The sequence below is a fragment of the Poeciliopsis prolifica genome, unplaced genomic scaffold (assembly GCF_027474105.1).
Source record: "Poeciliopsis prolifica strain line A6 unplaced genomic scaffold, Auburn_PproV2 SCAFFOLD253, whole genome shotgun sequence".
Classification (NCBI taxonomy): Eukaryota; Metazoa; Chordata; class Actinopteri; order Cyprinodontiformes; family Poeciliidae; genus Poeciliopsis; species Poeciliopsis prolifica.
In genome coordinates this window covers 58,785-79,936 of record NW_026562628.1, presented here as the reverse complement: position 1 = coordinate 79,936, position 21,152 = coordinate 58,785, and the positions used below count along the sequence as shown (strand labels likewise).

The 21,152-nt window shown below is 37.5% G+C and overlaps 1 pseudogene; it reads right to left on the bottom strand.

Moving 5' to 3' along the window:
• The window catches only part of LOC129357482 (oxysterol-binding protein-related protein 10-like), a 46,031-nt pseudogene that overhangs the window by 13,972 nt on the left and 10,907 nt on the right, over positions 1 to 21,152 (bottom strand).

Genomic DNA, 21,152 nt, shown 5'->3' with positions numbered 1-21,152 from the left:
AGGACTTATTGTCCTTACTGATCTGTTTTTTGTAATTATTTACAACTAGGCTCTATGCAAACGCATAGTCAGGCTTTTTTTCGTCTCTCTCTGCAGTGAAGTCACATCACATCCTTCATGCTGACGCCTCGGCCTCTTCCCCTTTTGAATCCTCAGTTGGCTGACCTCTGTGCTCACACAGGCAGCAAAAGTCAGATCGCTATCTTGTCTGCTCTTTCTTTACTGTCCATTAGTTTAAAGCAGCACACCGAGAACAAGGCACCATAGATTTATCCCTCAGAGGAGCACGGGGTCTGGTCACTGCAGCGGTGAAAAACACCACAGATCAAATTAACAACTCTCCCCCCCCAGAGCACCCCGACTGGGAGGGGAAACAACAAGCCTTTGTTTTGAAGAGGAGCCGCTTGCTCTTAAGAAAACCGGCAGATCAAACAAGAACACATGGCCAGAACAAACATTTATAGACATTTCTGGTAACAATGAGTAAAGAAATATTTAAAATGTGCCAGTTTTTATTACAGCCGGACAGGAAAGACTGTAATCATTTAAAGATTGAAAAGAGCCGCAAAACTTACAAGCCTGTAAGAAAAAAAATCAACTTATTTACATGTTGCCAGAAGTATTCACTCCCCCCTCAGGATCATTGAGTTCAGATGTTTGGATCACTCCCGTCACCATGTGTGTGTGTGTGAACTCCAGACGAGCTTCGACAAAAACTTATTCAAGAATGAGTCGTCGCTGAGTACTTCAGTTAAATCCAGAGTGGAACCATGATAAGACAGATCAGCCGTGCAATAAGTCTGATTCAAAATGTCCACCTTTCAGTGGCTGATAGCAAAGTGTGCCAGGTAGCAGAGTGGCTGCAGAACGAACCAAAATTAGGCAACCTTCAAATTAGCAGAGGAACGGTGTACAGGGAGCTCCAGAGCAGTGGACTCATGCTCTCTGGAGGGACAAACCATCTTTTGCTTTCTGGCGAATAAAAACAGGAGTCTGGATGAAGCAGTTGCCAGGGGAACGACATTTACCTGACTGCTTTGTGTCAGTTTTAAGTTTGGTCCAGAAGGATAAAATCTTCAGCACCAAAGAGCGGGTCTTGTGTTCAAGAGAAATGAATCCTTAATGCTTTATTATGTCCAGTGATTGTTTTGGACAATTTCATGCTCCTAACTTTGCAGGAACAATTTGAGGATGCTCTCTTCCGGTTCCAACATGGCTGCACATCGATGCAGGAAGGAAGGTCCATAACGGCATGAGAAGTGAGTCTGGTTAGGAAGAACTCGACTGGACGGCTCTCAATAATCTAAACCTTTCTTCCCGCCCAACATCAGCGTCTGATCTCAAACACACTTCTGGAAATATGTTTGAAAAATGTAAAAAATACAAATAACATGCAAACAAAAAATTTATTTAAGATTATTGTTTATTTTTGAAGTCAGAATTTCAAGGATTTTCTGACCCGTTTCTTTTAGCTGCTTTTCAAAATGGAAGAGAAGGAAAGATTTAAGCAAGCCAATCGAGAGAGAGAACAAAAACTGGAGCAAAGTAGAAATTGGCTCTGATTTCCTTAATTTAGGGATATTGGTAATCAGCCGATAGATAAGAAACCAGTTTTATCCACCACTGAAAATCAACCACTGCCACATTTTGCTCTGACATGAGAGAAGGCTGACTGACAGACGGAAAAAAATAATAATCAGATTGAGCAGGTCAGGCTTTTTAAGGATGAGAGATCAGCCAGAAAACTGCAGTCACTGCACCCACACAGCACAGAGCAGAAGAATAACATCAAACATCATCAAGTTACCAATCGATCATTTGGAAGTCATGCCAGAAAAAAACTTTTATCCTATTAAAACAAACAGAAACACTGATGGGACTTTAGCTGGAGCTGTTTTCTCGGCAGTGTAACGGTTAAAAACGTGCTCTAATGAACACAGCGATGGCTCACCATGGATTATAAAAGAAAGAAAAAAAGAAAACTCAACTTACCGAATCTCAAGCTTAAAACTTTTAGAAAACCTCCTCAATGAGCTAAAGTGAACATAAGACCCAAACTTGTAAAAGAAAAGATAAAACCAAAGTATGAACAGCAGGAGTAACAATCATTTCCTTTCCCCTGACACGATTCAGGATCATGCTCCTCCTATTGAAAGATACATTTACTTTCAGGCTCATTAAACATCGATTCCAGGGTCAGATGCCTGTTTTAGTTTCTCCACATGACAAAAAGATAAACAAGGCTATTTTATAATTTTTGAGAAGCATTTCTTTGGATTACAGGCATTCACACTTGACAGGATGGAGGAAATCCTCTAAGAATTGTGAAAGACGAGCCGAAAGAGGAGATGAAAGCTTTCAACATGTGAGAAGAGTTTTCCCTCCAAGTATGTCTATATGGGAGAATAGAGCATGGACAAGAAAGAAGGAACTAAACTCAATTTAACCTCAATCATAAACTCATTAAAATTAGGAACAACTGCAGCTCTTCTCACAGTCCAGATGCTTACAGACTATTAAGAATATGACAATAAAGACGCTCTACAACTTTGGCTTCTTGATTTGTCTCCATCAGCTTCAGCTTCCAGTAAATAAAGTATAAATTTGAATCACCTCACAGGTGCGCCGCCGTCAGACGACGGTGGGCAGATGGCTCCCCTGAGTGAGACGCTAAACGGTCTCCTTTTCTGCACCACAGGAAAAAACTAATTACCTTTGAATATAGTTTGATTTTACTATCTCTTTTAATAGTCCAATGCTCTTTTTCATTAGGTGAATTAACAATTGAAGAAAGTGTTAAATTGTGAATACTACAGTTTTCATCTTATTTCCTCAGTTTGAATGTTTCAAAGTGTGACTGAACATTTTTTAAGTTGAGAATAATCAGAAGTTGCAGCTACAACTGAACCTTGTTAATTTAGGTAATGACCAAGATATAAAGTTATTCAAGTAATTTGATTCAAAAGGTGAAAGCGCTATGGATTCAGTTCACAAATAAACTCATTGCTACAGGTGGTGATAAGAATTTGCATCTAATGGAGCCTCAATATCCAGTTACTCAGAAAATCAAACATTTATTTTTATCAGAGAAATGTTGTGGTCTAAACAATCAGACAGTCTCTGCTGTGTTTCTATTCACCATACAGTGGCGTAAATTGGAATTACAAAATAAATTTGCCTAACGGAAACATGACAGTTTTGAAAAAAATCTCTCATTTTTGGATTAATAGTTTTCCGGCTCCATCAAAATTTGTATATATCACAAAACTGCAATAGAGGCTCTTTTTACTCAAGAGAGAATTTGATGTAAATTATTCGTTCTGTGATTCATGTCCTTAGACTGTTGTCCACGTGTTTTGTACACCTGTAGCTGTGGAGGGCTCCATTACTAAAGATTATAAATGATCAATGTGAAGCATCATATTTATCTATTACAATATTTAATACAATTAGTATTAATTATGTAGATTTGATGTTTTGATATGTGCATTTGGATTTCTAGCGATTCTATCAAATGATGGTCAGCGTAAATATTTATCAAATTGAATGGCCATTCAGGTTTTGTATAGTTTTGTTTTTTTCTTTTGTTTTTTTTTTTTTTTTTTTTTTTTTTGTGTTTTTTATTTGTTTATTTCTTTTTTCTCAGACACTTAGTTACAAAAAGAAATAGAACTGCTGCTGTGATTTCAGCAAAAGGTAATTATTGACTCAAGAGGGTTAAATAAAAATGCATGCCACACATATCAGATTTTAGTGAGAGGAAACCTTCCCAGTTACCCACTAGTTGAACTAACAGTCAAACATCTGATGGCTTTTTTTTTTTAAATATTGGTTTTCATGAACACTCAGGGAGAGAAAAAAACGATTCCCTTAAACAAATCCTGCCTCAGATTCTCTGCCAAACATGTCTGTTATCAGAGAGCCAGCCGAGCCTCCGCTGCCGGCTGCCTCATCAGCAGAGTAGATGTGATAACAATCTTAGTGGCACTGCAGCTCTGGGAAGGATTAGCCACGGCAGCACTACTATTGTGGCAGCTGCTGCCGTGGAAATGTCCCACAGTCACCTAACAGAAACAAAACAGAAACCTTTCTCTGCTAGGGGAAAAAAAAAACTGGCTCCCAACTCCATCCATTTTTTCTCGCTTATCTAATTTCTTCCTTTTTTTATTACTTTTCTCAACACTGCTGCGCAGAGTAATTTCACTTCTTTCCTCCTCCAGCTGTGGTGCAGTTTGGTGCGCCACAATGGAGCCGCCAATGAGGCAGCAAGGCGAGTCTGGAGTGTTAATCGCTTAATTGGCAGGTGATGAAAAGGAAAGCTTGAGTATGAAACTCACATCTTGTCCCCCTCCTGCTCGGTCAACACTCAGGTGTTCATCTGAGCTCTTCAGCTTCCTCACCTGAAGGAAAGTAAGAGAAAATGAAGGATGAGCAGTTTTTACAAATGAAAGCTTTTCCACGTGATTTCTGAAGAACTATCATGAAATGATGCAAAATATATCATCTTGCAGCAATTTCTAACCATCTATCTTCAGCACACTTTATTGTAATTTTATGTGAACACAATGTCATGCATTTTGAGAGGTGGGTGGAAAATTATACACTGTTTTAAATATTTTTCAAAATGTTTAAAACATTTTGAAATGTTTTGAATGTAATATACTGTCAGTAAAACCCTGACAGTATATTAGGGGCATTGAAGATTGGAAAAGATGGAGAACATTTCTGCCAATAACTCAGACATTTTCAAGAAAAATAATTACAATTTCTGAGTTTGAAAAGTTTAATATTTTTGACTTTAGAAATTCAAGTGGTTTTTTTTTTATTTCTCAGATTATTCTCAAAATTTTTGTGTTTTTCTTGCAAATCTTTTGTCTTTCAAACTCAGAAATTTCCTTGTTTTCTTTCTTTCTGGTTTCCTTTTTTTGCTTTTTTCCATTACTCTAACACGCAGTCATAGAAAAGTGCGGCGTTCATTTTATTATTCAACTCAATTTGTTCATAAATTACTAATTCACAACAGATTTAATTTCAAGACACTTGAAATCTACAAAGCTGTGCTAAAAAAAAAGACAGGCTTTCCCAAAATACCAGGTTTATCAAACAAGAAGAAAGATTTGTTCTGTTTTATTTTATTTAAAAAGCCATGTGTCTCATATGTTGAAATAAAAAACATAAATTCAGCAGATTATATTTTTCCCACATAGTCTCAGTTACAGATGTGACTCTGTAACTGCATTTTGTTCCAGCTGCAGTTTGCATAAAAATACACAAATAATTCCAGATCTCCAGCCCAATAATGGCATAAAACCACATTTAAATGTAAGTGAACAACATCACTGGAGTTAAACTAAAAAAACATGCATTTCTGTTTTCTTGTGAAGAACTTTTAAAAGGTGTCTGTAAACAAAATTATTTGCTTTGAGAAAGAAAACTCTGCAGCAAGACTATGAGAATTTAAAACAGAACTGAAAATACTCTGAGTTTTGCAAAGTTTGCATAAAAAAAAACATTTCTCTGAAATGTATTTCTGGTTCTAAAAGCCGAACCCGGCCGCCCGTGGTGTCAGTGATGAGTCATGCTTTTTTCATCTGAGGAAAGTCGAACTTTAATACCAGAAGTTTGAAAAATAAATAATAAACTTCAGGATAATTCTCACTTCCATGCACTGCTGATTTTCACACGGTCGTCACCGGCAGTGGAGCTCCAGCTGGAGCTCGATAACAAAGTTTCAGTCTCCACTGGATCAGTCGAATGGGGAAACAGCCCACAGAGAGACTGTTAGCACAGAAATATCTGAGGATCATCAGGCACCATATTAAAGATGTCCATGCTGATTTATTAACCCATGAAGCCTCATTCGCCCACAAAGCAATGAATTAAGTGAATCAGCTATGGAATAAATAGCAGCTTATATTATTTTACGTAATTAAACTCTTTATATATGCTTTTAAAAATATCTCCACTGGTATTTTTGACCATTTTTTTTCCCTGAGCTTTAAGTCTTGGAGGTTGAAAAGCTTCCATGCAATCACCCTAATCTTTAGCTGGATTCTCTGTCAACTTTGAACCAAGATCTGCCAGATGAAAGAATAATTTGGGGTTTAAATGAGCAAATATCAAATATGTTCGTTATCAAATCTAAATATTAAAATAAAAACATTTATTTAAAAAAAAATAATTGCGATAAACTCCGAAGAGGTGCAGTTAGGTCATGTTGTGCATTTTTTAATATTTGAGTAAATGTTTTCAAAATATTTTTACAAATATTTAAATATTTACTAGTGCAAATATTTTATTTACACAAATAAAAATATTTCACTCATATATTTTGTGATAATTTGTGAATCTATTCTACAATAGAATATCTAATCTAGATTATCATATTGTGTTCATCTCTTTCAGAAATATTGGACTATTTTATTTATGAAAAAAAACTAGATTTTTTGTTTAATTAATTTTCCTGCCATGACTAATATAATTCTCTTTTATCTACTCATGTTTCTCATTGGCTTATGGTGAGAAAGTCAGCAGCACATAATTAATCTGGAGGCAGAGTCTTGGCATTTCTCTGGATGACTTTCATCGCTGTCTGCAGCTGCACATTAGTTTGCTCTGATTAACAGAAACACTGACAGGAGCAAGGAGAGAAGCTGTGGTGAAGTTTTGTTTCTACTTTGTAAACATATTTCAACATTGTGAAAGGCAGTTGATTTGATCTAGGATACAAAAATGTTTGCTGTCCATCAGAAAAATTTAATAATAGAATTTGATATTTTAAATCTCTGCAATTATCAAGGGTTGTGTGTTTAAGCTTTGTGCTCATTATGCATGATCTATGTTGATAAAAACTAAAAAACTACATCCAGAGTATTCGAGTGTTTCCAAGCTTTTTGGACATAATGAGGAGGACAGCGGTTTGTGTTTGTAGCTTCCTGGAAGGAAAACAGTGATATTTAAAAAAAGAATCGCCCAGATAAATGTCAAGACTCTCCGCCTTTTCTCTTCCTGATGAAGAGAAGCCCAGAATCCGAACCAACCAGCATGTAGTAAATAACTCTGTGATGTACCATGAGGAGTGTAGAGTGTGGCTCCTACCTTGGCACTGCTGTCAGAGTGGCGTCTGGCGCAAGCTTGGAGCTTGATCCAAAACTGCTGCTCCTTAGCATCAGACGCTGCAAAACGCACAGAGAGACAACATTACTGCAACTCATCCTGAACACTCAGGACATTAGAAATCCTTTATTAACCCCTATGTGAGTTCACATGGAGGTCGGCGTGTAGCAGTAAGGAAGTCATCTTCCTTAAGATGGCCACCACTTGCTTTTTACTGCTGTAGTGCAACAGTTCAACTTTTAAATTGAATTGAGTCTTAAACAGCAGCAAGAGCAGCAAAATTCTTTCACTCACATGGTTGTTATTTTAAAGTAGAGACCTGGAACAATTTATACAGGAAGGAGACCAAGCTATATTCAGATTCACTACATCAAGGCAACCTTGGTTTGGTCCCTAACTTATCTATCAAGATATCGTTTATCCCTTTAAACCAGGGGTGCTCAATACGTCGATCGCCATCTACCGGTCGATCGCGGGCAGGTTTTGAGTCGATCTCTGCAGCAGGTGACAAACTGAAGGCCTCCAGGACGCTGAGAGCGGCACTTCCTCTTCTGACAGGCTTATCAAAAATATTCACAAAGATCCAAAACGTTTGTAGCTTCATTAAAAAAATAATAAAGCCTGGAAACCTGATATCGTAACGGGCTTTTTACGTTTTTAACGTAATCTTCGCTCGGCTTGCGGGGCGCAGGCGGTTGCCACGGCAACAGGTGTGCTTAACGATAAAGCACACCCAACAAAAAGGTGCGAGTGGTCTGAGTTGATCACCTGTTCGGGTTATTTTACCTTTGTTTACCTTCGCTGTGGTTCATCACAGCCGCTGGAGTTTCTGAACGTTCAATGAACGACAAACTTGGACTAATGACCTCGTTCGTTCGCAGTAAACGTCACAACAAACGTCAAATAGGACACATATATTTGATTAAGTTTTAACAAATGACTTCTACCTCAATAATTGTGTCAAATTACATTATATCCCAAATTCAGAAGATTTCCCTTTACCTCTGCAGAGCTCTTTGGTTCCGCCTATCAGGCTGCAGTTTCGCATGGTGACGTCATCAAATCAAATTTCGTTATATACCGTAACTGACTGACACCTGCTGGCCTCAGGTTTGCAACCAGCTTCTGACTGAGAAACCAGTGACCTGCTCCCAGTGTCAGAATCTCACTGAGGGAGAAACTGCATGAGGTTTTCTATCGTTTTATCATTTCTGATATAACTGATGTATATTTGCATAGAAAATTAGTCAATAGGGTTTCATTTTATTTTGTATGTCTTCATGTCATGAGGTAGATCTCAGCCGGCTGGTGAGAGAAAAAGTAGATCTTGGTCTAAAAAAGTTTGAGCACACCTGCTTTAAACAATTGAAATTGTTTCAATAACATGGCATGCACAAAAAATGTTCACTCATAGCACAACGGCTGCCATTTTGACTGTATTTGTGCACACACCTAAAACGCTAAATGACCGACTAAAAACAGATAAGTGAAGTTCAAGCAGCAGGTTCGAAACCATAATAAATAACTGCTAATTAAAGTTATATACGCCACAAACATTTTTATTTATGCTTTTCTTCCAAAGATGCAGAGTTCCCTGCAATACATCTTAATTTCAGACTTTCGTGAAGGTCTTCCAAGGGTTTTTTCTGGTCTTCGGCTGCAGCCAAATCCAGTTTATTTTTAATCAGTTTAAACGTTTTAAATTGATTAAACGGTTTAAAACATTCAAATGTGCTCAAATTTAAGCATGTTTGATTTTGAGCTTATATCAAATGGGCTGAATTGGAGCTTAGTCACCATGAGAAATGAAAACAAGCAATGCATACTCCTATCAGTCTGTTCAGCGTCCATCAACGCCTTCGTCTATTTAGCACAAATTACCTGTCAGTCAGCAATAAGTATAATTAAGAACACACCTGATCTCTCATCCCTGTAAAAATCATAAACAGAGGTTTAAACAGAAAGTTTGATCAGTTCAATACAACACGAAGGAAAAAGAGCTGAACACAAAGAGTCACAGAACGTTGGATGCATCTTCAGTATTTATGACCTAACCCAAGAATTTAGACACATTGGGGGAGGATGCTTCGCTGCAAAGAGAAGTAATTTTGTAGCCGTCAGTCACTTTCAGTGCCGACTTTAAAATATCAACAAGAGCCTCTGAGTGAAGAGGCATCACTGCAAAAAAAATAAATAAAAAATGAGACAAGTGCATCAGGAAAGATGTTTTTCTCCCACTGAGTTGCTGCGCGGCTCTGCAGGAGAGCAGCTTTCGTACAGAAACACCTGCTCCGTTCCATCTTTCTGCAATAATATCCAGTAACAAGCTTCTGACTTTTTGTCTTGTTGTCATCATCCACAGGCATCTCTCACCCTCTGAATGTCATCCAGGAAAACTTCTGCCTGTGATGTGCGAAAGCTCTGCTGTAATTAGAAATAATTAGTCAGCTATAGAGAGGAGAGCAGCCTCTGGCTGCATCTATGCTAATGTGCACCTGTTCATAAGGTGGCATGCAGTACAATGCAGAATCATTTCTTTACATTATGCTCAGCCTCATTTCCACATTTCCTGCTCTGCAATATCACCAAATGCAATTTGGCTAAAAACAATGAAGCACCTCAGTTCTTCAGTCATGATGTAAAAATATAACCTCCCTTAAAGGTCCAGTGGAGTATTAGGACTAAATAATACTGAAATGAAAGTACTAGAATAAAGTCACATGAGAATAAAGTCGTAACAATGTGTGAATAATCTCATACAATTTCAAGTAATATGAAGTCGGAATATTTCTAGAATAAAGTAATTATAATTTCATTCAGGAATGACTTTATTTTCGTAATTTTAAGACTTCATTCTTGTATTTTTTTTATTCCATGAAATAAAATACAATACAATGATTTTTTTTTTTTTCTTAATGTGGCTGTAATGCTTCACTGTACAAGGGATTTAATGTCTAAGGATTTTTTTTTTTAATGTGTTCTTTACTTTGCTCTGCAATAGTTGAAATACAGGCTCAGGTGCCCAAAAACACACAATATATTTCACATTTCATATTCATAGTTTTTATGCTCTGCATGCAGTAAATTACATCCTTCCAGGTCAAATCTGATGGGGGTTTTTTGGCATATTATACCTCACCCACAAAGAAGTAAAGTCAGTATTGAGGACGAACTGTAGAGCTGCTACTTGAGTCCACTTTAAAATACAACTGATGGTTTAAAACTTTTGCACACCACTCTCTACACCGGAAACATTGACCAGTCATGCTGCCGCTAAAGGCAACTGTACAAACAAAGATGTGAAACCACTTTTTAGTAAGAAGGTGGAGAGTAAAAACACTGACAGCTCAATTTATTTAACAAGCAGAAGTTCGAACTGGAAGCTGACGCCAAAAATCAGCCGCAATGACAGAAACTTGTCCTGATATTTAAATGCCAGCATCCATCTCGACGAAACGCAAAAGCTGCAGGATGACAGCGAAACCTCGTCCTCCTCGGTCAATTAAACCACCTAATTACAGCCACTTTAATCACAGCCCTGTGAAAGACGTTATTGGTTATGATAAGATTAATGCTTAGACCAACAGTTTGGTCTGATGAGCAAATGCAGATTTCACAAAGCGCCACATTTAAGACATATTTTAAACTAAATGGACAAACTGACAAGAGGTACAATGGCTACCTGCAATTACAGTAAGCCCCCATGAAAGCATCACAACGATGATTCACATAAACCGCATGCAGACTCTTACTTAAAGCTCTGACACTGTATCATACACTGAAAGTTAATTTGTTGTAATTGCAGGTTTAACTGCTTTTCTAATTGGCATTTATGACCTCGATCTAATTTGTGCAGCAAATTTCTTTATGGTACGAGTTAGTGTGGAGCGTGAATCTCAAACTTGCATGCACGACAACGTGGATGTCAGATTTAAGCAGAATAATTGGGCTTTATTTAAGCAAACGCCACGTTGATGACGTCTGAGACTGAATCCTCCGTGTGTGGCTCCGAACTAAAGCTATTACTGAAGGCAGTGTGAAAGAATGAAAATGTCTAATGATGAGAATATGACGTGTTTTAGATCTAATGATGGTGTCCTAAAAGAGGATGGAGAATACTTAAGTCAGATCTTCCTTTACATAATGACTTTGACACTAAAGAGAGGCCACCCTTATTCTTTCAAAGTAGTAATAAGTAGTAATTTGTTACGTTTCCCAAAAATATCAGAACTGGACATGAAACGCCTTTATTTAGTTCACTCTGTCGTACAGTAGATGGGACTAACAATTTCTGTGACTTACATGGAGTTTAGAAGTAATTTTGCTCATTTTCACATTGTCATCTTCCGCTTGGAGGCATAAATGTTTAGGCTGTGTTCACACTGCAGAACAAACTGACCCAATTCCAATGTTTTCACCTGTTTCTGATCTTTTCATGGCAGTCTGAACAACCCGGTTGAATGTTTTCATGTGTTTTATTATCTTTTTGTATAAGCACTTCGAATCGTCTCTGGCTAAAAGGTGCTAATATAAATGAAGCTGCCTTGCCTTGCCTAACCGGAGATCACATATAAGTCGCATATATTTGGAAAGAAGTCGGAACTGGATCACTGCTGCGGTTAATTTCACATTTCAGATGTTAGTAAATTATTACATATCCAGTAATACCCCAAATCACTTCATTCTGGAGATGTTAGTAAAATGCAGAACATTTCAAAAGCCTCGTCTTCATGAGACAAAGTAGCATCGTCCTCAGTATCTGTATCAGAGGCTTTCTCGCACTGCTGCAACACTGACTTCTACAGGAGCATCTTTAATGAGTACAGAATAAAAATTTTAGCGTTTTTTTGTGTAAAATAGCTTGTTCTGTGGATAGAATTAAGTTAATTTAATCAAAAGTGTTACAGATAAAAAAAAATGAACAGTTAAAAATGTGGTTTTTAAATAGTTTTCTTATAATTGGTTCCATTACGTAAAATATAAAGAAAATTAATTGTGTAAAAAAAGTTTTTTATGGACAGAATACATTAATAATTTTGAGTGTTGTTCCCTCATTTTTCTTTTTCTTAAAAAAAATCATTGAAAATAAACATAAAATTTAGAAATAGAGAATTCCTGCAGGACATCATGCTGACCATTAAATGTTGTAACAGAAAATGAAGTGCCCACACTAAAAGGAAGTCAATAAAACCTCAAATTAAAAGTTGATAACACCCCAGTCCACATAACTCACTGGATGCTGAACTGGGGATTCATCTTAATGACTCCTTGCACTTAAATTACTGCATTTTAATTATTTGGACCCATAACGAAGGCTTCCTGATGAGCCGGTTTGCTGAACAGAGTCTCGCTGCCTCAGTGTCGGGCAGAAGCTTCAGATGATTTATAGCTTCATTTTCCATCACAGAACTCAGCTGTACAAAGACTCTAAACACTATTCATCTCCGTTCTGCAACAAAAACAAAAAGCCCCACAGATTCACATATTAGGTGCGACAATAAAAGGACTGTGCTCGACTGATTCAGAGCTCGAAAGCATCGTGTTTCATTCCTGCAGGCTGTGGTCCTTGCACGGATTAGCAGAACTTGATCACATCACGTTTTTAAGAAACATTACATTGAGAACAAAGATGCCTTTTAAAGGTTCATTTCTTGATGAGATTTTAACCCTTTCATGCATGAATCATTTATTGTCAGGACTTTTTCCAAACTGTTTTTGATTTTCTTAACGCATAAAAACGGCGGGAATAAAATGTTTGGTAAAACAACATTTTGCTTTCAAGGTTTTTCTGGGTGATCAGTTGTAATTTTCTCCAAATACAAAGTTGTTCTTTTAAAAATATATCGGTAGTCTTGGCATTTAGGCTTTACTTGATGTCCTAACATTTTTGCCTACAAGAGTTTCTACAGAAGAGGGACTGGATATTCCTGACTTACTTGCACTTGCAGTGGATGGCCAGTAGTTGGCAGTGTACTGCATGATCCACGTGTCCACTTCAGTGGTCTGTGTGCATTTATAGCATAAAAACTCACAAAAAACAGAAGAAAATGGCTTCTAGCTGCCCACTGCAGTGACCACTATGCATGAAAGGGTTAACATTTTCTGCATTCACTCAGGTCATTTCTGACAATAAACTGTATTTATTGATTAATGTAACAATCTAATATTACTTATGTATTTTTATTCTGTGCAGAGCTAATCTGATGTCTCGCCACAAAATCTGAGCTTTAATTCTGCTTGACCGAAAATGTATTATTCTGATGTCTCACAGAAAAGTCACCAGAACCGGGACTTCCTGTTCCACCTGAGCCGCAGAACAGAACCAGGACTTTTCTGGATCATTTTCTCCACTTAGCTCAACTCACTGGATCACAGTTATTCACGGAATATAGGCCAAGTTACTGTGATATCCTTCCCCTGGAGGCTGCGAGGGGCATTCCAGCGGCTCAAACGGACCAACAGTAAGAAGGAGTTTCTCCCGCTTCAGTGAATGCAGGTCACAGACAGAGCAGAGGCCGTCAGCGCAGTCACCAGCTGCAGACTCCTGCTGCAGCATTTTATCAAACAGAAATCTACTTTTAAGCAGATTACGTCCATGTTAGCCTTACATTAACAGACATAAGAATTATTATTATTATTTATGCTCTATTTGTTTGATTGCATTACCAATTGAATATCATGGAGAGCACATCAGTACAAACTAGTGTGTTAATATTATGATCTTTGGGAGGTAATGCAGAGCTCTTTAGGAGTGAATTTTAGAACAGTGCTCTCTCCATTACACCTGATGAAGCATGAGAGTCCCCTGAATACTTTCATTATTGCTGCAGCAGCATATCTTTATGCTGGGTGCTGCATAAAGAAGCTTGATAGCAGCAACTGCATCCACAGTGTACGACACTTAACACTTCTCGTAATTGGTGGAACCAAATGGATTTTGACCCAAATACAAAGAAGACATTTCACATGATAAGGCTCCTTATGCATCACTATGTGTGGCATGAAATTTGGCTTTGAACCAGGCAGAAGTGCAAACACCTTCAAATTTCACATATGGATAATTTGCTTGACCAGAAAAAGTGGTGAGTTTTTGAAGCTTCAAAGAACTTATTTGCAGAAATTGAGAAACATGCAATGCTTTCAGACTGTAAATAAAGCAAAGAAGACAAGTTCACATTCACTTAGAAACAACAATACTAATGTTTTAACTCAGGAAGAGTTCAGAAATCAACATTTGGTGGAATAACCAGGAGGTTTTCAGTTTTTTCCAGAGCTGTATAAACATATATGTGCACATTTGTGTAAATATGTGCTGTACAGAAGAAGCAGTCAGAGCTGTGAATCAGCTTCAGCTATAAACCATTTGTGCATCATCTGCAGGCGCTGCGCTGTTAATTTGTTTGCCTGAATTTTCTCATTCACAGTGAGACTGAAACTGATGGTGGAGGTGCAGAAACTCCCAAGGATTTAAGAGGAATAAAAAAAGGTTGCTTTAGTTTTTTTGGCTTTTTAAGCCCAGTAGTTTGATGAAGGCACACATTTACTTTCTCAGTTCTACGTAATCCATGGCAGCCAAGCTCAGTTTGAGGTCATACCTTTAAGTTTGTAAAGTTCCCCGTTGACGGAGTGAACGATGAACATGTAGGGCGCCTCGTCACTCGTGGTGACCGAGGCACCGATGAGGGGCAGCGACCCTCGAGGCTTCTGGGTTTTCCCCTGCTCGTTGATGAAGTACTGCAGCTGGCCGAGATCGGGGTCCAACACAAAGTACCTGCAGGAAGACAAAAACAGACGGGAGTTAAGAGATTAATGAACCAGAGAAAGAGAGCTGAGAGGGAAATAGAAAACGCACCATTACTGTTATCATCGCTATCATTTTACTTTATGTTCACATTATGATTGTGAAACTTTTTAATTTTTATGCTGCACAAACTTTTTAAGTTCTGGTAGAGTGTAAAACTAAAAGGACTGAGAGAAGAAGGGAGAACATGAATGAAAGTGAGAAAAAAGCAGAAATAGAAACAATCATATTTTTATATTATATTTTTCACCTCCCAAGCAGAATATTTTTAACCACAATCCCTCAGATGCATATTTTGCATCTGCTTTGACTAAAATGGAGCCAACATCTTGTTAGCAAAATCCAGAAGTGGAGTGTTGGAGGATGATCCCGACACCTTCCTGTCTTTGATTGCCAAATCAAACAGAGCTCCTATGTAACTGAATCTCTTCCTCATCTGTCTCTTACCGGAGGTTTCAGACCCAATAAGACACATAACCTATAAGACGCAGATAGGAAGACGCATTTTACTGCCTGTGGTCTGAAAGGATGCGATATAACATTCAATAAGCTGACCTATCTGCACCGCCTAACGACTTGTTTTGGTCGTTAGCGTTCGAAGCAGTCCAGTGTGCGCAGCGGCCTGAGGCAGGGAGCCGTTATGTTTGACCTGCATTCTGCTGCAGCGCTGCCCTGCGTCATCATTTTTGCAACCAGATAAACTTTCCATCAAGTGCTGCACCGCCTGCTGCTTTCATTCACAAATCTGCTGATTCTTGTTTTTATTTTCAAGTTAAGCTTGAAGAGGGAAAACAAAAGTTTTTTCAGGGAAATGTGTGAATGTTTCTGTCAGTATAAGCTGCAGAGACAAAGACTTCGCCCGTTGCCTCCTTTTACTCTGCGTGCAGGTAATGCTACGTCAGTCAAGCTAACTGGATGTATAAGCAATTTATGGGTGTTGGCAATAAATTAATTGCATCATTTAATTTAACTTTTTGTTTTTGAAAATTTCATTTTTGGAAAATCTGAATTTTTATTTTTATTTTTTTACCAATGCAGTTCTTGAGTTTCCAAATATAACAATCAGGCTAAGAATTTATTTTTATTTTCTTATTACAAGGATAAACTCATAAATTTTTGGGAATAAAGTCATAACAATGCAAGAATAAAGTTATATGACATTGAAGTCTAAATGATTTGAGAATACAGTCCTGATATGACCAGAACAAAATCTTTATTTCAGGAGAATAAAGTGGTAATTTTATGCTTACATACTGGCTTAATAGAGCAGCAAAACAGATTTTGAGCAAAAATGTGAAAAATATTTTTGGACCAATACTAACAGGTATAGAAAACACAACAAGACATCCACTGTAAAACATTTACGGGTGGTTTAACTTGAAAATGCCTTGAAAATGCAATTTAAGTCAACAATTAAATGGTTTTAGTTTTTACTAAGTTCATGAAGTTAATTTAACAGCAAGAGACAAGTTGTCTAAACATTGTTTTTTAAGTTCATTAATCTTGAATTGTGATTTTAACTTAATGCTGCATTTTAAACCAAGTAATTTTGGTTTAATATGCAAGAAAAATTTAAAGAGCACACATTTCTCTATTATTTTCACTCAATAATAAAGTTAAAATAACGACTTATTGCATATTGCACAAAGAAAATTTTTGATCTGATGATGAATTTTATTAATCATCACAATTAATTCTGCTCAAAAACATTTTGTGTGAACAGAACATCATCCTCAAACGTAAAATTAACACTTATTGTAATAACACAAGTCAGATCAATGTAACGCGCTTCCATCTCAGGATACGAAAACAAGCCGCTAAGCATTCTGGGAATTTGTTCCCACTCCTGTCTTCTTCTTCCAGTTTTCTTTAATTGTTAACCTAAAAACTTGTTTATTCAACTTTTGGAGGTTTGACAAAATTAACACTAAGTTCATCTTTCACAAACTCACATTTAGGTTGAAAATCTAAAACTTGCTAAATTTATTTGACTTAAAGAGTAGACAATAGTAAATACAACTAAATGTGGCTGAAATATTAAAAATGTGCTTATCTACGGTGTATTTGTGGAAACTGGAACATGGAGACTTTGATATAATATATTTTTAAATAGTCTTTTAACTACTTCTTTAAAATATTAATTAATTCTCCTCATGCACAAATTCATTTATGGCAACGACTGCAAACATAAGCTCACAGACTGCATCCTCCAACAGGCGCAGTCTGGTTTTGTTTCCCCGACAGGAAGCAGTGGATCCTGCTGTCTGAAAACCGATCCCCTCCCACAGCTTTGCCCTCTTCCATCAGCAGAGCCGCTGACTTGTGTCGACCAGAGCCAACCAGGGAACAATCAGCCTGCATCAGTTTGCGTCCGCCCCTCTCTGTTTCTCCCTGGCGTGCTGCATGTACACAACCCGACAGAACATCAAGTCCCATCACCCTGTTGTTCAGTCAGCAGAATGGAGCCTTTTACCGTTGACCCCTCCAGGCAATCTTGGCTTTACCAGCTGAAACTCACTGCAGACTTTTAACATGATGAACGACGCCGGGGAGCAAACCTTGGACTTGATACTCAGTCTCTCTCATGTCAGAGTGCGGCTGATATTTCCCACCTGCAAGGCCACAGAACGAGCCAAGTGTTTACTTCTGGAGGCAGAAGAGAACGGGCAATATTTTAATTTCACTATATTCAATGAGTTATCTCCAAATGGTAGAGAGGGAGGGCAAAACCTTGATTTGACAAAGTGTTACCACCCTTCTAAGTGCAATACAGTAATTGATATGCTGGCAGCAAATGCAGTTATTCAAAACAAAAAATAAAGAAGTAACTCTAAACAGATTTATGTAAGCGCTGAAGAAACAAGAAGGTCACATTTATGCAGGAAAAACAAAGTTGACAGCCAAACTTATTTGTGCAAGATGGATAGATCCACTGATTACGTAACTTATTGAGAAGAAGAACTACAAAGCGAATACTTCGACTGAAATGATTCGTTGAGTGACTGGATTATAAAAACCTCCAGGCTAGATTTGGTGCTTCATTTAATCCATGTGACTGCATCCTAATAATTGCTTCTTTTTTTCATGAGGGCAATTTTTACGCTTATTTGTACACCAACATCCAAAATCATCATGTCTGTCTGGGGTTTTGGAAAAATGCTGCTTGGAAAAAATGCTGTTTTCTATTTTCTCTTTATCCTTTTCAGTAAAGTCAAACACAAACTCCAATCCAAGTATTTTATTTTTTTGGCTTATTCTACCATTAGAATCCCATATTATCAAATGTGACCCTTTTACGCATTTTTAATAAAATCTGCATTTAATTTCCATTTGGCATTGTTTAAGATTTGCATTAAAAAACAGTTTATTTTGTTTCCTTATTATTCCAATAAATCACAACAATAATTAGACTGTATGAAACACTTAGTCAGGCCATTTGTTCTCATTAACAGCGTCGCTCCTATTTTCTAATGCGATCCCATCGATGCTGCAAGGACTGGCTCGTCAGCAAATTACATCTTCACTTGTTTGGTGGTTAATTCTCAAAAAATGCTCATGGGGACAACAGAGCAGATCGAGGAAGTGAATCACATTCATTGTCAGAGGCCCGAGTCAGAGATTCTTGTTCTGCAGTAAAGACACTGTCAGGAAATGTATGTACAGTCATCACTTTACTGTCTTGTGGTGTGAGGAGAAGCTTTTTTCAGAAATATTCAGTCAGCTCAGTACGAGCATCCCGCTCATGTTTCCTCAGCATCTCCACATTTCCTTCAAATATCTGCTTTTCTTCTCTGCGCAAGTAATGAACTCTCGGGCTGCCTGACCTCATTCGTTTAATAAATTACCGTCTTTTTGACTTGCACTACTTTGTTTTATGACTAACAGTGATTTAATCCGTTTCTTTCAAGTAAAGTGCCTCTCAAGTCAATTCTCCACAATTTATTGCAGTAAACAAACAAGTTCTTATTGAAACCCGAATAATAGCATATTCCAGACAAATGGGCCTGTGTAAAATTCTCGCTACGATAACTTGTAAAATATTATGTTCACAGTCATAACAAAAATTGTTAGAAATCTAGCTATAATTTAAGGGGTGCACCAATTTATTGGTGTTGATTTTCTTAATTTTGGGAGACCAGCGATCGGACGATACTTTCACGTGAAGTCGATCTAAGGTCTAAGAATCAGCCTCTGTCCTCTTCTGCTCTCCCGTGAGAAAGGTCAGACTGACAGACCGGCCAACCAGGTCATGACTGCACATTTAAAGTTTACATTAGTCACCCCACTGCTGCCCACTCAGTGACTTTCTTGCTATATTTAATGACATTTCAGACAAAAAAAATGGTATCGGTCAAAATCGGAATCAGCAGGGCAGGATTTTTAAAGATCGGTAATGGTGACTGGCCATAAAACTACAATCGGTCGATTTCTACTAAAATTAGCAGAGATCGACCACTAAATTTATCTCTGCAGTCTGAGATTTTCTGAGTCTTTTCCTGGCCGTGGAAACATCGACTGCAATGAGATTTGCTTAAATCTTTAAGTCCTAAACAGGGCCCTGGTGATCTAGCCAAATTTGCGGTACCGTAATTCTGCTACACTTTGGACTAACTGAAAAGTTACAACAGTCTCTAAAAGGGGAGACGTTGCGCTTTCCCAGCCAATATCAAGTTATTACGGCAATTTCACTCCCACCGTAGCAGGGACTGAAATGAATCTTTTAATAAACGATAAATTGTGAAAATAACTTGCTGGATATTGAAAGTTCCAGTTGTTATGGATAAATGGGCAAATATATTTACAGGCAGGACATTTAAAGAACTGCAAACCATTAAAATAAGCAAAAAGTATCCAGGCGGACATTTTAAATTGAAAATAAAGAAAACACCTGCTAACAACTTTGAATCACTTACTGATAGCTACAGTTTAATGTTTCCACTACAAAATAACTGAAAGCTGAATTTATTCCAATGAATTTCTGCTGTATTTCCGTCCACAGAAACCTGCGATGCACTGAATTCCTGGACTTGGGCGTCAAATGACAAAACAAACACAAAAATTGCCAGGACACTGAACTAACTCTATAAGTATTCGTCCTTTTATCAACGAGAGTCTCACAGGAGAGCTGCATTACCTCACAGCTTTAATCAAAGGAGTACAGTCCTGAGTGCATTTGAAACAGAATGATTCATCCTCTGCGTGCTCCCTGCACTCTCGGCTACTTAATAAGGCATAGATTCAGGAACCTCACATTCTGCGTGATCAAAGCCTCATTTTCATGTGATGAGATGTTTGAAAAGAAGATTGTGAGAGCTACAAATGCTTCATCTTCTTTGATGTGCACACAAGTGATTGGATGCTACCTCACATTTTATAGACAGTAGCAGAAATCCAGATTGTGCATGAAAAGCACTTTTTAACCAGTGGAAGACTGCGTTTGTACAAAATGTTAAATATTTTTCCATTGCTTCCTGACGCTGCCTCCGCTTCCTACCACCGTGAGAAGCTCTCAGCCACAATCAACATTTTGCAGTTCGGTTCTGCAGAACAAATCAGCATCAACTACACCCAGAGACAAATAATCACAGTCAGCCTCCAGGGTTGGAGTTTATCCTAAAACTGCACACCAGCTTCAATTACTGCCACAAAACCTCCACCAGGTAAATCCTGACTGACACACAACCGTCGTTGTGTTTACGCTAAAGGAGCTAAAGCGTCACAGGATTCATTATTGCAACTGTTCTGCATCAACTTCATAACTCTCCTCTAAGGTTTGCAACTCTATTCTAGTACTTTGGTCATAAATACGATGGTTGTAGCAATCGTCCTCCTAAATGTTTATGTCAGTAGTTATGGAAAATTAATAGCATTATATTAATTATAGTACTTTTAATTCAAAGAAAATGTGGAAAGAAAATAAAAATTAAAATAACCACTTTAATATAACTTTGATCTATTGATATATCAGTGTGTTGTGCAGCTCTAGTCTGAAAGTTGAAATGAACAAATTATCTTCTAAAAAATGTGCTATTTGTATTATTTACAAATTAATATAAATAAAAACTGTTGTTGCTACTTCTCTTCAGTCATTTCTGCTACATTCGATCATGTTACTTTTTACTTTACATTCACCTTACAGAGATTTTACTGCTTTAACTCCTGAATTTTACACCCGGGAATCAATACATGAACATCTTATGTCACAGCAAAAATCTAATAAATAATAATTTATCTA